At 55.1% G+C, this 13287-nt stretch overlaps 1 protein-coding gene across 7 annotated transcripts in view; it reads right to left on the bottom strand.

Moving 5' to 3' along the window:
• Window positions 1-12864, bottom strand: part of BICRA (BRD4 interacting chromatin remodeling complex associated protein) — a 96021-nt gene extending 83157 nt beyond the window's left edge. For 3 of the 7 annotated variants that reach the window (XM_063720170.1, XM_024237610.3, XM_054540819.2), the window contains exon 1: window positions 11882-12051. The gene's annotated coding sequence lies outside the window, so the exon portion shown is untranslated. Of the gene's footprint in view, window positions 1-11881; window positions 12052-12769 lie in introns of those variants that run through there. The other 4 variants (XM_054540816.2, XM_054540820.2, XM_054540817.2 and 1 more) reach the window with 3 other exon arrangements.
• Between the last annotated feature and the right edge of the window lie 423 nt (window positions 12865-13287).

The raw sequence follows: 13287 nt of genomic DNA, 5'->3' as shown, positions 1-13287 counted from the left end.
GCTGAGCAGTGGGGAGGTCGACAATCCTGACCTACCTCCCAGGTTCCCATTCACTCCCTCTTTGAACAGCACTTAGGGAGTGAGTACAGGACTCCAGGCTCACACGGAGGCACCAGGGAGGTAGCCAGGGTCAGGACAAGCAATGACCGTAGACAGAGGTCGAGTGGGGCTCCAAGACCCATGGCTGCCTTGACAGGGTGACAGGACTGCTGGGGAGCTCTGCTGCTGCCGGAAGAGGCCTAGGATTTAGGGCTGGGCTACCTGTGCAAAAGAACTGCTCAGAGACGGGGCTTGATGAAAATGCTGTTTCCTGGACTCCACTCTTCGGGATTCCCAGGAGTTTGGTCTGCGTGGAGCCCAGGGATGGTCATTTTTCACAAGCATCCCTGGTCATTTGGAAGCAGGTGGGTTTTTTTGTTTTGTTTTGTTTTTTTGAGACAGTCTCGCTCTGTTGCCCAAGCTAAAGTGCAGTGGTATGATCACAGCTAACTGGAGACTCGACCTTGTGGGCTCAAGTGATCCTCCCACCTCTCAGCCTCCCAAGTTGCTGGGACTACAGGCATGCACCACCATGCCCGGCTACTTTTTGTATTTTTTTGTAGAGACGGGGTTTCACCATGTTGCCCAAGCTGGTCTCAAACTCCTGACCTCAGGTGACCTCCCAAAGTGCTGGGATTAGAGGTGTAAGCCACTGCGCCCTGGCCAGTGGGACACTTTTTGAGAAACACACAGGAACTCCAAAGACAGGGTCTCTGCTCCCCTGTCTCCATCCCTGGGACATGCCTGTCATCCACCCATCCATTCATTCAACAAGCATCTACAGAGCACCTACTGCACACCAGGAGCTGAGAACACAGGAAACACAGCCCTCCCTTCTCATCTTCTGCAGTTTGGAGCCTCATGAGAAAGCCAGGCTTGAAGAAATACTCACGGGAAAGAATTTCTTAAAGGAAGGCACTCCCGCTACACAGACACCAACATGCCTGCATCTCAAAAGGATCATGCTGAGCCGAAGATGCTCAACCCAACGGACTCCACAGGGCAGGTCTCCCCCTCTGTGAAATTCTAGAAGAGGCAAGCCTGACCCACAATGACAAGGCAGGCCAGTGACTGCTTCTGGGAGCAAGTACTGACCAGGAAGGGGCAAAGGGCAACTTTCTGGCAGTGACGAGAATGTGCTGTATCTTGATAGGGGTTAGGACTCATGGAAAGGCATGCTTAAGCTATGTGCATTTTAATGAATGGCTCTCTGCAGCCTCAGCCTCCTGGACTCAAGCAATTCTCCCATCTCAGCCTCCAGATTAGCTCCAGGCAGGGGCCACCACAACTGGCTAAGGTCTTTATTTGTGTTTTGGAGAGATAGGGTCTTATTGTGTTGCCAAGGCTGGTCTCGGACTCCTGGCCTCAAGTGATCCTCCCACCTCACCCTCCCAAAAAGTACTGGGATTACAGGTGTGAGCCACCGTGCCTGGTCCCTCTGCGGATTTTACTGTAAACTTCAATGAAAAAGGACTGGGAGAGGCTGGGAGCAGTGGCTCATACCTGTAATCCCAGCACTTCAGGAGGCTGAAGCAGGCAGATCACCTGAGGTCAGGAGTTCGAGACCAGCCTGGCCAACACGGCAAAACCTCGTCTCTACTAAAAATACAAAAACTAACTGGGCGGGATGGCGGGCGCCTATAATCCCCGCTACTCAGAAGGCTGAGGCAGGGAGAATGTCTTGAACCTGGGAGGCAGAGGTTGCAATGAGCCGAGATACTGCCACTGCACTCCAGCCTGGGCAACAGAGCGAGACAGCGAGAACCCATCTCAAACACAAAAAAAAAAAAGAAAAAAAAAAGGGGTTGGGAAAAAAAAAAAAATAAATATATATACACTGTGCATGAAAGGGTAAGTATACTCACAAAAGTAGGAGATCACCACGCACATTCTAGGGAGAGAAATTCCACCAGTATAGCAAGGGCTTGCTAAGCTGTGAGCTCAGACCTCTCCCAGGGAGACCTCCCGCACCCAGGCTGGGTGCCAAGTGTCTGAGGTCAATGAGACACTATGCATGCCAGGTGATGGAGGTTACAGTCCAGAGAACTGTCACAGCCACCCAGTGAGGCAGGCGCTGTGGACATCTGCCCGCCCAGCCTCACACAGTGGACAAGAGTTGGCATCCAGCCTCTGGAAAGGTGGCTCCGGGGAGCTTCACCTGCAGGCGTCCCTGGACACTGGGCCATCCTCTGCCTCCAGGCAGCAGAGGCCACCAGGTGCTCCCTCAAGGACCCCAAGGGTCTTTAGCAAGGGTCTCACAGCCTCAGACAGATATTCCCGCTCACTCCGTTCCCAAGGTTACCAGGCTGGGACACAGAGGACATAAGAGGCTGAGAGGGGCCACGCTGAAGTTGGCAGCCCCCTAAACAGGCAAGCACTTCAAAGGGAGAGTGCAGAGGGACAGGGTGGGCATGGCGAGGGAATGAAGGTAGTGGGGCCGGGCTGGGGGGTCCAGGGGCATCAACCCTTCCTCTGCAATCCTAGAAAGAGCATTTTTGTCCCCAACCTCAAGAGTATACACAGAAGCAATAACAACACTAACAATAGTGACCGTTTACTCTGAGCCAGGCACTTGCAAAACATCTTTTCCACGCTAGACCTTATTTAACAATAAGGTCATCCAAATAAGTATTTATTATTTCTCCTGTACTTCCGGTTCTCTAAACTGGACTACAGGAGGGAAATAGCTTGCCACCAAGTCACAGGCTTAGAAGGAGCAGAAACAGGACTTTAACCCACACAGCTGACCCAGCTGCCCATCACCTCCAGGGTCATCCTAGGGGTCCATCCCCTGCTGCCAGCCCCACTTCTACTCTTCCTTTATGAGGATGATTTCTGCACAGAGTAACAGAACCTGTACCCCACACTGCATGCACCCAGGTGTGACCCCCAAACCTGTGTAATCAGAAACAACCCACAGGGTTTGAGGCTTGGTGTGGCCAAGACAGGGAATTCATCACAGTCCCAAAGAGGGGATCACAGAAAAAGGACAACCTGATCAAAGCCCACTCCCTGCTGCCTCAGTTTCCCAACCTATGAAATGGGCCTAATGCCACTTTCTTCACAGAACAGGACAGACTCTGGAGGTGCTGAAACAAATTCTGGATCCCAGAAATAACAACACCATTAACAACAATAATAATACAACGGAAATGATATGATATCTGGAATTTGCTTTAAAATACCTTGGCAAAAAAGAAAAAAATATATGTGCACGGTAGGTAATGGCCAAAAAAAAGATCAGATCAGCAGAAAATTCTTGCAGAAGCTGGTGATGGTTACACAGGGGTGGTTGTGCTATTTTCTCAACTCTCGGTGAGTGCTTTAAAATTTCCTTAACAAAAAGTTAAAAAGGCCGGGTGCATGGCTCATGCTTGTAATCCCAGCACTTTGGGGGGCCTAGGTGGGCAGATCACCTGAGTTCAGGAGTTCGAGACCAGCCCGGCCAACATGGTGAAACCCCTTCTCTACTAAAAATACAACAATTAGCCGTGTGTGGTGGCAAGCGCCTGTAATTCCAGCTACTTGGGAGACTGAGGCACGAGAATCGCTGGAGCCTGGGAGGCGGAGGTTGCAGTGAGCCGATATGGCGCCACTACACTCCAGTCTGGGTGACACAGTGAGAGCCTGTCTCAAAAAAATAAAAAATGTAAGTTAAAATAACAATAAATAAATCTGCCAAGCCGAGTCTAGATGGCAAAAAAAAGAAAAAAGAAAACAAAATAATAATAAGCAAAGACGGCCAGGTGCAGTTGCTCATGCCTATAATCCCAGGACTATGGGAGGCCAAAGTCGGAGGACTGTTGAGCCCAGAAGCTGGAGACCAGCCTGGGCAATATAGCAAGACCTTGTCTCTATAAAATAAAATAAAATATTTAAAAATAATAGGCCAGGTATGGTGGCTCATGTTTGTAATCCCAGCACTTTGGGAAGCTGAGGTGGGTGGATTGCTTGAGTCCAGGAGTTCGAGACTAGCCTGGCCAACATGGCCAAACACCAGCTCTACAAAAAATACAAAATCAGCTGGGTGTCGTGGCCCACATCTGTAGCCATAGCTACTCGGGAGGCTGAGACATAAGAATCACTTGAACCCGCGAGGCAGAGGTTGCAGTGAGCCGAGATCACACCACTGCACTCCAGCCTGGGCACAGAGAGAGACTCTTGTCTCAAAAAAAAAAAATAATAATAATAATAAAAATAAAAAATAATAAGAATCAAAGTGAAGCTTCACTGAGCATTCCCGAGAGCCAGGTCCTATCCTAAAAAGCTTCCCAAGTCTTCACTCATTGAAGCTTCACAATACCCAAAGTGGGGGAAGCTCTGTCACAGAAGAGGAAATTGTGGCCCAGTGGGTACTTGGGCATTGTCTTCCTTTTTTTTATTTTTTGAGACGGAGTCTTGCTCTGTCGCCCTGGCTGGAGTGCAATGGTGCGATCTCAGCTCACCGCAACCTCCGCCTCCCAGTTTCAAGCGATTCTCATGCCTCAGCCTCCTGAGGAGCTGGGATTACAAGCATGTGCCACCACGCCTGGCTAATTTTTTTGTATTTTTAGTAGAGACAGGGCTTCACCATGTTGGCCAGGCTGGTCTCGAACTCCTGACCTCAGGTGATCCGCCTGCCTTGGCCTCCCAAAGTGCTGGGATTACAGGCATGAGCCACCAATGCCAGCCCTGTGCCTCCCATTTAAAATGCCAACATTGATTGCCTAGGGTTTGGGGGAAAGGCCATAGCGACTTGGGTATCTAATCCTGTGGGAGACTCTGCTACTTAATAATAATTATTCCAATCACAGCCACTCACATTTTTTGGGTGCTTGCTATACCCCAGGCACTGTGCTGAACACTAAGCATGCCCGAGGTGGCTTTCCTCTCATGACCACTCTTCCAGTTGGGGAAACTGAGGCACAGTACAGGGAAGCCCTGTGTGCCTCATGCCGGAGCAGCCTGCGTGCCCTCTGCTGCCATGCAGTTTAGAATGCCAACATTGTTCCTCGTGTGCCTTTCAGGAAGACAATGGGGACCTTTCAGAGCGGAGGAGTCAGCATGAGTCCCGTGGGAGAACAGTAATCATAGTGAAAACAACAGCAGCATCATTTGCTAGTTCCTGAAAGCGACTGCCTGCCCAGCTTGGCAGAACATTGCTTCGTTCAGCCTCACAGCAGACCCTACAAGGGAGGCATCATGGGCCCATTTTATAGACAAGGAAACTGAGACCATGCAAAGGAATTGCTTGCCCAGGGTCACACTGCAATTAAGCAGAGAAGCCAGCATTCCATCCGACGCCTGCCAATTAAGGGGGTCACAGTCCCCAGGAGAAATAAACTGCCTAAGAATGACAGGTGACACAGACACTGACTGACAAGGCTACCTTGGCACTTTATGGGTGTTTGGGGACCCTCACAAGAGCCTTACCAAGTAGGTACTGATATGAAACCACTTAATAGAGGGGAAAACCAAGGCCCCAAGCAAGCCCCCTGTCCACAGCCATTCAGCCAGCAAGTAGCAGAACTGGGATTAGAACCAACAGGCAGGGCCCAGAGCCCACGCTCCTAACCTCCACACCAGGTGGCAAGCATGTGACACAGGCCATAAGCAGGAGGAAGAGGCAAGGAGGTCATCAGATGCAAGGAGGTCACCCGAGGCAAAGAAACCTGCAGCCTGGAGACGCTGCCTGGGCGACAGGTGGGATCACATTGAACAAGAGAGAAAGAGAACAACTTTCTTCAAGGGGCAGCATGAGGGGCAGGGCACGGTGGCTCATGCCTGTAATCCCAGCACATTGGGAGGCCAAGGCGGGAGGAGTGCTTGAACAGGAGTTCGAGACCAGCCTGGGCAACACAGTGAGACCTCATCTTTACAAAAAATATTAAAACTCCCTGGGCGCGGTGGCGTGCACCTGTAGTCCCAGCTACTGGGGAGGCTGAGATGCGAGGCTCACTTGAGCCCAGGAAGGATAATGCTGCAGTGAAAAGTGATGGCACCACTGCACTCCAGCCTGGGTGACACAGCAAGATTCTGTCTCAAAAAAATAAAAAAGATGCGACATCAAAGGTGCTCCCTAAGAGCTACCGAAAGACAAATCACTGGCCCTTGATCTAGCAATCCCACTTCCAGGAGTCCATCCCACAGGCATACTCATTTCCCTGTAACATGTGTGGACATGTGCCTTCCCATGCTTCACACAGAAACGTCTGGAAACACCTCCACGTCCATTATAGTAAACAAGGATTCACCCACACAGAGGAATACCACACAGCCAAGAAAAAGATGGAGGAAGACCTACATTGGTAGGGTCTCCCTGGGAGATGAAGTGGGAAAAAAAGCAATGGATAGACCAGACTACCATCTGTGTAAGATGAATAGTTTTTTGTTTGTTTGTTTGTTTTAGACAGAGTCTCCCTGTGTCGCCCAGGCTGGAGTGGAGTGCAGTGCCGCAATCTCGGCTCACCGCAACCTCCGCCTCCTGCGTTCAAGCAATTCCCCTGCCTCAGGTTCCCGAGTAGCTGGGATTACAGCCGTGCACCACCATGCCCAGCTAATTTTTGTATTTTTAGGAGAGATGGGGTTTCACCACGTTGGCCAGGCTGGTCTTGAACTCCTGACCTCAGGTGATCTGCCCACTTCAGCCTCCCAAAGTGCTGGGATTACAGGCGTGAGCCACCATGCCCGGCCTGAATAGTTTTAAACACATACATCCATATATAAGAGTACATGCACAGAACATCAGAATGGAGGTGCTGTCTCCAGGGAAGAGAGCTAGGGGACCAGGGATTCTGGGGAGGTTAGAGGGAGAGACATCATCTTTAGTGTTCTGAATTTGCCCCGTGTGTGTATCACTTAGAACAAAAAGAACAAAAGGCAGAGAGAGAAAAAGATGATGTCTCAGACCACCCAGACAGAATGAATGAAACCCCACAGCGGCTAATCCAACCCTTCTCTCTCCTCCTCCTGGACTGTGTCCCAATGTCTTAACTGATCCCCAGGGCCCTGTCACACAGTAGGCCCTCAGGAAGTTTAATTGGGAACAATTAAAGAAACAAAGGCCTTCTCTGCTTTTGCCAACACTCCTTCCCCCCTCCCCCCAATGAATACATACACTCATACACAAAACTAATTGTCACCAAACTAGAAATGCCTTAGAAAACTCTCCCTCTCCACTGGGGAAACTTGCATGTCACTGAGACACAAAAGCTTCAGTCAACTGGGACAAAACTCTACTGGTGGTACTCCAGGCGGAGGAGAACTCGAGGGACAGAACCAGGAGACACTCCCTGGGGACCCCTCAACCAAACGCTCCCCATTCGTCTCTGGTGTGGCATAAGGTGCATCCTACCAGGGAGCTAGCTCAGACAAGACAGGGGACAAAAAACCAGAGGGATATGAAGGGGTGAGTAAGGAGGGGGCAATTCATTCTGCTGGGAGAGCGGGCAGCAATTGTCATCTTGGACACGGCACGGGTGACTGCTCTTGTTTCTACTAAGTGAGGGTGCCTGGTGGGGGAAGAAAGCTCAAATATGACCAGGGCAAGATAACCATACTCCCCACCCCTCTCCCCTGCAGGGCGGGAGAGGGGAAATGGCAGCCCCTCTGCCTTCCAAGCCCAGGCGGCCTGGAAAGGAATGCCATGTTTTCCTGTTTCCAATTAACTTCCCCTACCAGCAGCCCTCTGCATTCTTGAGACCTGGAGTCAAGGCAGCCTCGCGGGTGGGGGTTGAAAGCTGGCGGGGGAACTGGGCTGCTGGCTAGACCTGGGCTACAAGGTGGCCCACGGGAACTGAGGGAACCCTACACACCCCCAGGAACTCCGCCTTCATAGGCCTCTGGGTGCTGATCCCCTGGCCCTTCCACAGCCTGGGGCACACCCCACCTCCTGAAGGAAGGTTAGGGAAGGGCCGGAGGCCTCTGGGAAGGAAGTCAGCACGGAGACCCTCTAGCGCCTCACTCGGACTTCTCCCACCAGCCCCCCAAAAAGATCAGTTCCTACATTCAGCCAGCACTCAATCTTGAGAAATCTGGGTGTCCCCCACAGCCCCTCTCCTCCTGCCCACCACCCCCGAGAATTCTTATTACTTATGCCTGTCATCTCACCAAGGGAAATAACTGCACTTAAAGGAGGGGACAGTGGCTGCGGGGATCAGGGGTCCCTTAAAGCTCCTGGGATCAGACACCATGAAGCACCATCTCCCCAGTTCTGTTGACAAATATGGAATCCCCACCACTAGTCTCTGCCGTCTGGCTTGGGAGTCCCAGCTCGGCTGTGGAACATGCTTCCCCCTGGCCTCAGTTTCCCCATCTGTAAAATGGCAAGATCACCTGTATTACCTCCTACACCGGGTGAGCTGGGCCCAGCCCCTCTCTGTCAGCCCCTCAGCCCCTCTCCCTCAGCCCCCCAGCCCCTACAGCTAAGCATGTATTCCGCATGGGTAAAGTGCTGAAGGGGTAGGGGCCTAGTCCCCGAAGCGCTCAGAGGGTGGGTGTCACTGAAGGGGAATTGTTTGTTTGCAGCTGGCCTTCCCAGACCACAGGGAATTCTTCTGGGGCAAAGGTCTTCTGCTACTCACCTTTACACTTTTTATTTATTTTTTATTTATTTTTTTTTTTTTTTTGAGACAGGGTCTCACTCTTGCCCAGGCTTGAGAGCAGTGGCACAATCACAGCTCACCCCAGCTTCAAACTCCTAGGCGCAAGCAATCCTCCCACCTCAGCACCCCCAAGTAGCTAGGACCACAGGCGAGTGCCACCATGCCCAACTAATTTTTTCATTTCTTGTAGACGCAGGGTCTCACCGTGTTGCCTAGGCTGGTCTTGAAATCCAGGCCTCAAGCAATCCTCCAGCCTCGGTCTCCCCAAGTGTTGGGGTTACAGGTGTGAGCCATGGCACCCGGCCTTAAATTTAAATGCCAGTCAGATTACCTGAGGTCAGGACCTCAAGACCAGCCTGGCCAACATGGTGAAATCCCGTCTTTACTAAATATACAAAATTTAGCCAGGTGTGGTGGTGGGTGCCTGTAATCCCAGCTACTCCGGACGCTGAGGCAGGACAATCGCTTGAACCCGGGAGGCAGAGGTTGCAGTGAGCCGAGATCAGGCCATTGCTCTCCAGCCTGGGCAAAAGAGCGAGACTCTGTCTCAAAAAAAAAAAAAAAAAAATTAAATGCCGCCAGTTGACATTCCTCCCCTGTGCCCACACTGCGTATCCTGCCTGCTGAATGATAAATATAAATGACACGTTTGGATAATACTTTTACCCACCTCCAGGTCACTTAAAGGAACTATAATTACCCCCCCTTGCAGATGAGAAAACAGGACCAGCAGTTAAATGACCTGCCTAAGGTTACAGAGTGGATCAGGCCAAGGAGAACAGGCAAGAAAGTTCTCCGCTAGCTGCATCAAAGGGCCATGGTGTGGCAAAGCGACAGCGGGTCACAGGGCATAGGAACAAGACATCAACAGTCCCAAACAGTTCAGCTTCTCTCTTCTCTACTTCAGGGCTGAGTAGCAGCAAATGGGGCCAAGTCCCCCGCTCAGGTAGAGAAGGGAGAAGATGACAGTGGGGCCAGCTCCCAGGTACCCTGAGCCCATCACTGGCCAGGCCTGGGGCTCCCCCTCCCCGACTCCTCACACACCTCCAATTCTCAGTTCCTGCAGGCAATTCTCCATTCCAGCCACAAGTGAAATGATCCTGCCCTCAGCCCAACTTCGAGGTGCATCTTACCCCTTCCCAAAACCAGCTCCCAGGGAAAAAAAAAATCTGGCTGCTTTTTCTAAGTATTATCTACATTTCCGAACCAGGTCCACTGAAGTCAGGGGGACAAAGTGCCAAAGGGTGGGACAGAAGAAGAGCTTAACAGTTTTGAGCTAAGCTGGAAAAACTCCAGGAGGTTACAAATTGGGGCTCTATGTGACCCAGGGCTGTGTGACCCTGGGCAAGCTTCTTAACCTCTCTGAGCCTCCACCTGTCTGGAAAATGGGAATAATGTCTGTCCCTTCTCTATTTCCTCCTTGGACTCTGGCCAGTGTGTAATGTACTTAGCAGCAGCGGAATAAGGCTCCCTAGTTAGATATTGTTATTAATATTTCCATCTTGAGGGGGGAGCTATGGGGGAAGGCAAGGGAGGTCAACATGTCCCAAAAGTCCTACCAGTGCATGGGAAGGGGGTGCTTCCTGAGTTGTCCTCCCGTTTTCTCATGACCCAGGGCAGGTCAGAGTTGACAAAGCCCCCCACACCCATCCCAGGTGCTGCGAGAGGTTAAAAGCACAGAGAGCTTATCATAAATCTCAGACCTTGATGCCTTGGATGTTTCTAGTTTCCCTTTCAAGTGCCCTCCGTAAAGAGGTGTAAGAAAAAGGCACCCCTAGATCTGTACTATACTACGGAGTGGGTAGGTAGGTGTGTGGGGGGGGGCGGTGAGAAAAGGGGACGATGGTCAGGACATGGGCCTGGGCACAGACTGCAGCCCACAAGGCTGGGGACACCAGAGAGCTAGGACCTGTCACCTGGGCCTCCCCGGGAGAGCTGACACCGCGGCCTCTGACCCCACCTCCCGGGAAGTTCAGCTGCTCAGAACCACAAAGCAAAACAAAGGGGCGCGGAGAGGAAGAAGCCGCAGTGCCTCCCAATCACCGCCGGCGCCCGAGCCCGAGCCGAGCCCTCCCGCGGCTCCTTGCCCGGTCCTCCCGGCTGGCCGCGCACCAAGGCCCAAGCAGCCCCTGGTCCCTCGTCTCCCCGCGGCCGCCCGTGACAGGAGTCGGGAAGCAGCCGAGGCGCAGTCGGGGATGGGAAAACCAGATGGCTCCATCCCTCCTCCCTCCTCCTCCATCCCTCCCTCCGGGTGCCCGCGGCCTGGCTGCCCTCCGCAGGGGCCCGGGGAGGCCGCGGGCCCAGCTCGTCCGGGCTCATCCCGGGGAAAGGGCTGCCTTTGTCTAAAGGTCACCACCCGAGCGCGGTGCCCCGGCCGGGCCTGGTGCCTCCCGTTCCCAGGCCGAGGGGGAGGAGATGGGGGGCCGCCCCGAACCTCGGGAAGTGACAGGAGGCGCTCACCCCCCCACCCCCGTAACGGCCCCCTCCGGGATGAGCCTCAGCTGGGGGTGGGGGAGGGGGTCACCTCTCTCCACTGCCGGGGGCTGGGGGTCAAGTCAACTCCTTTCATTGTTTAGGGGCGGTGCGGAGGGGGAGCCCCGGTGGCCTCCTTCCCCATCCATCCCTCCCCAGCTTTCCAGGGGCCCCCAGTGTCCGCGACACCCAAGGGAGGGATTTGGGGAGGGGGCGCAGGGGCCGAGCGAGGCGGGGAGATGCAGGCTCTCCGCCTCCGGCCGGGAGATCACCGCCCGCTACCCGGTGGCCCTTGCCTTCCCCGAAAGGCGGGGAGCGGGGCGAGGGGAAGGGGCCGGGCAGGGGAGGGGGTCTCCGCGCCCCTCCCCCCGTGGAACGTTAGGTCTCCTCTCTCCGCCGCTCCATTGTATCCCCGGCAGCCGGCGGGAGGGCCGGGGAGGCACCGGGCGCCGGGTCTGGGCAGGGAAGCCGGTTGGGGGGGTCCCCGTAGGATCGGGGCGGCGGCGGTGGTGGAAGAGACGCGGGGCTGGGGGGTGCCGGTGGCGGTGGGCGCCGAGCAGAAAAAAAAAAAAAAAAAAAAGGAGGCAGCGGGCGCTGCGCCCCGGCTGGGGGGCTGAGTGTGTGAGTGTCGCGGGGGTGGGTTCGGCCCCGGCTCCGGCTCCCCCCACACACACCCTCGCCGCCAACCCCCACTCCCCCCTCGCTTTTGCGCCCTGTCACAGCCCCGACTCGCAGGTAGAGAGAGTTAAGAGATTTAAAGAGAAATTGCTACATTGTGAGAAACTCACCCTGATGTTTGAGCAGCCGTCGGCGCGGGGTCTCCGAGACGGCCCCGCACGGGCTGCAAAGGGAGGACCCAGAAGGGGCCGGCCGGCCGGGCCGGTCAGCGCACTGCCTGATCGCATGGCGGCCGCTCGGCAGCCGCTGCCGGGCCCCCGCCGCCGCCCCGCGCCCAGGCCCGCGCGCCCCGGGCCCGCGCCCGTTCCGGGGAGCGCCCCTCGGGTATGAAAAAAAAAAAATTTTTTTTTTAATTAAATGCAAACGGAAAAAAAAAAAAAACCTCTCAGGTTTTGTGTTCCGCCCCCCCTCCTCTTCCTCCTCCTCCTCCTCCTCCTCCTCCTCTTCCCTCCGCCCTCGCCGGAGGAGGGGCCTCAGGAATCCCCGCCCCGCGTCCGGGCGGACCAGCCCCGACCCCGCCAGGCCGAGCGGCGGGCCCCGGAGCCAATGGGAGGCTGCGGACGTCCGGGGACTGGGCCCTCCGCGCCGGCACCGCCCCCGCCCCCAGCCCCAGTCCCGGGGGTTCAGGGGCGCGCCTGCTCGGGCTCGGGTGTAGTTTGTCGACTGCCTCCGGCCGCGATCCGGGTGCTGGGGCGCGGGGCAGCTGAAGGGATCCGCGCTCCCAGACCCCCGGTCCGGCTGGGGAGGGGGCGCCGTGCGTCCTGGGCGCGTCCCCCAAGGCGGAGGACGGTCGTCCGGCGGGAGGACGCGTCCAGGGGGAGCGCCGCAGGTTCGAAAAGATAACTGGAGTCGAGGATGAAGGAAATGGAGGGGATGGAGGGGAGTTCCCCCCAGAGGTGGGACCGCGCCGGAGCCTGGAGTCGGAGCCTGACAGGATGGAAGGCGGCGGGCACTTCGGGGTGACAGGCCGGGACCCCGGGCGTGGCTCGATCACTCACCCTAGCTGGTCTCCGTCGAGCCACGGCGGCGCCGGGGAGGCGGGTCGGGCCTGCCTGGGAGCCTGTCCCCGGCAGCTCTGGCCGCGCTGATGGGATTCCCAGAAGCCCCAGGACGCCGCGGTGGTGTCGGGTCCGTTTCCGCCCTACCAGGCCGTAAACGCCCTGCTGGCGGGACACGGATTCACGCGTTGCCCTTAGCGAGCGCTTGGTGAGCGCCCACTGTGTGCGCTGCGCAGTGCTGGGGGCCCAGCGGGGACACAGAGCCCCCCGACCTGCCCTCCGGAGGCTTGCCGCGCAGGGAGACTTACACTTTGTTATCTTAGTCCCTTCTGCCTCCCCAGTGCCCTAGAAAAGCTCGTGCACACAGTAGGTGAATGCGGGTTGAATAAATGAGTAATTGAGACAGATTGTAATTTTGTTGTTGTTGTGTTATATTTTGTTTTGTTTTGAGACGGAGTTTCGCTCTTTCGCCCAGGCTGGAGTGCAGCGGCACGTTCTAGGCTCACCGCAACCTCCCT

Source organism: Pongo abelii, chromosome 20 (assembly GCF_028885655.2).
Source record: "Pongo abelii isolate AG06213 chromosome 20, NHGRI_mPonAbe1-v2.0_pri, whole genome shotgun sequence".
Lineage (NCBI taxonomy): Eukaryota > Metazoa > Chordata > Mammalia > Primates > Hominidae > Pongo > Pongo abelii.
Note: the sequence above shows the minus strand (reverse complement) of the source record. Positions and strands in the feature narration are given on the sequence as shown.